General features: G+C 49.7%; 1 long non-coding RNA gene across 1 annotated transcript in view; it reads right to left on the reverse strand.

Moving 5' to 3' along the window:
* Positions 1-1,030: 1,030 nt before the first annotated feature.
* The window catches only part of LOC106147120, a 3,196-nt gene continuing 1,629 nt past the window's right edge, over positions 1,031-2,597 (reverse strand). Inside the window, exons 2-3 of the long non-coding RNA XR_001231873.1 lie at positions 2,399-2,450; positions 1,031-1,862 (exon numbers count right to left, since the gene is read on the reverse strand). This is a non-coding gene — a long non-coding RNA (uncharacterized LOC106147120). The remainder of the gene's footprint in view (positions 1,863-2,398; positions 2,451-2,597) is intronic.

Raw genomic sequence — 2,597 nt, forward strand, 5'->3', positions numbered from 1 at the left:
CCCGTGGGTATGTGAGGCTGGGAGGGCTGGGGACCAGCCAGGAAAGAGCCCATGACTCTTGGCTGGTGAAGACTGTCTCTGTCTGAACTGTGCTGGTTGCAAGGGCGATCACCTCTGTCAGGTTCAAAGAAACAGACCCTGAAAATGGGCGCATTTCATACCCATGCCTTCCTTAAGAACACTGTGGGGCTGAAGTTCTCTGTATACACCACATCCGTCTGCACTGGTGATCTTGCCGGCTGTGACCTCGGCAGAGGACATCGTGATTGGGACTGGAATGCAGCAGGCCAGGGTTTCAGCAGCTATTATCTCGGGCTGTTTCAGGCCGTTAGATAAAGAGCCCTTCACTGGCCACCTTTGCCTCTCCCTAGGATTCTTGAGACTGTTAGATAACACTCTCAGAAAGGAACACACTGTTAAGCCAGGCAGAACTCCAGCCACCCCCAACCCCAAAGCTGAGGCTGGGGTACTGCCCAGAGCTTCACCCTTTCACAGGGCACTGCCTACTGCCCCAACCATGTATGTGCAAATGTGTTGACTCCCTGCTCTTTCTTCTTCTGATACAAAAGCTCAGGTGACCTCTTTCACTTGGAAAATGTCATTCAGGGTAATTGAATCTCAGCTCTTGGGTGGTGGTCACTCCTATTTGGCTTAGAATAAAATGAACCAAAGACTCTTAGAGCTGGGAATGGTGACACACAGCCGCATCCCAGTACTCTGGGAGGCTGAGGCAGGAGGATCACAAGTTGGAGCCCAGCCTAGGCATTTAAGTGACTTACCAAAATCTCGTCTCAAAATTAAAGCTTAAAGCCAAGTGGTAGTGGACACTTGTAATCTCACCACTGGAGAGGCTGAGGTAGGATTAGCACGAGTAATCCTGAGGTCAGCCTGGGCTACATAGTGAGCCCCTGTCTAAAAAAAAAAGTAAATCTATAAAAAATGAGAAGGTGAAGAAAGGGATATAACTCAGTGCAAAGGCCCTGGGTTCAGTCCCCAGTACTGGGGGAAAATTCAGTTATAGCATGTGTTCTATTTGCAAAGGAAATGTAATTTACAGGTTTTATTCTTCTTTTCATTAATGCTGTAGCCCATTTGGGGTGCTCCAACCAATTTCCTTATCACAGGTACCTGTAAAGAGCAGAACTTCACTGCCATGGTTCTGGCGGCCACCAAGTCTGGCGCAGCCCGGGCAGGTCCTGGTCTGTGTGAGTGGCTTCCCAGTTCCCTGCCACCCTACACAGGCCAGAGAGCTGCCCACCACCTCTTTCACAAGGGCACTCTGGCTGGTGAGGGTTGCTGGTGGTTCTGAATGCCTTGCCTTGAGGACTAGGCTCAGCATGGAAGGAAAGGACAAACAATATAGAGGCTGCTTGGACTTGAGGACAGATAATTGCCATGGTTCAAAACTAGAAAGACACCAAAAAGCACCTAGCAACAACTCTACTCTCACCACGTTACCAGCCCCACACCAAACCATTCAGCCCTCAGAAGCCGTCTGACTTCTTTATGTACAGACACAACTGGGTGGGTTCCTCTTTCATTTTTTCAGAACAGTTCATACACTGAACACGCTCTGCATTTAGTTATTTCCCTTAGCATTCCTGGAGATCGTCCCTGACAGGATATGAAAACTTTCCTTCCGGAGTTGCACAGTACTCTGCCGTGGGGCCCTGTCACACTTGCAATCCTGCCTCAGCCGCCAGAGTGCTGATTTCTTCCTCCTCTCAGGCTCGCCCTCCCTCCTTTCTTTGCGGTCGGTCGCCGCACCACGGGACGCTGAAGCCGTTCAGCACTGTTTCAAGCCAGCACCTGTGTCCTGCTGCAGCTCGTCAGAGGTTACTGCAAACCAATCAGCTGGTGACCTGGTGAAAATGTAGATTTGGGCCCAAATGGAGCCTGGGATCCTGTGTTTCAGAGCTATTCCTACCGACTTGTTTAATCCAAGAAAAAGGGCTAGGGGTAGGACTAGGCAAAGTTGAGGCCTATTCAGTTGTGTTATATAAACGAGATTTATTGAATTTGGGGAAGTTCTTCCTTGATTTGTATTTTCTTTCTGGACATCATCTGCCCCTAGGGGGCTCAGGCTGCTGGTGAGGGGCACACGGAGAGGGACTGGCGGGATGAGTGTGTCAGCAGTGCCGCCCGCTGGGACTCTGAGCTGCTGCATGCCAGGCACTGGCTGGTGTTTTTCCTGAATTATCTAGTTCTAGCAACAGCCCTGTGATGATACTGAGACTGAGATGTGAGCTAAACAAGCTGGGGACAGATCTGGGAGTCAGTGCAGTCCCCACCGGAACCTAAGGTAAGCGTGTCCTGGGCTGGCTGCTCTGCCCAGCTCGAGAGAAGCCAGTGCTTCAAGGGACCACCCCCTCAGTGTAGCCTCAAGCAAGTCACTTACCTCAGGGATGAAAGGGCCTTAACTTAGATCTCCAAATCCTTCCCTTTTTGTTCTAGGGTTAAGAGATGAGAAAGGTAGGATGAACTGAAAGTAAAATTTCCCAGGGAGCTAGAAAGCCTGCAGGAGTAGCATTATTTTCTTTTTTTTTTTTTTTTTTTTTTTTTTTTTTGGTTTTTCTCCGGTACCAGGAACCGAACTC

Source organism: Chinchilla lanigera, unplaced genomic scaffold (assembly GCF_000276665.1).
Source record: "Chinchilla lanigera isolate Chin_1 unplaced genomic scaffold, ChiLan1.0 scaffold00119, whole genome shotgun sequence".
In the NCBI taxonomy this organism is placed as follows: Eukaryota; Metazoa; Chordata; class Mammalia; order Rodentia; family Chinchillidae; genus Chinchilla; species Chinchilla lanigera.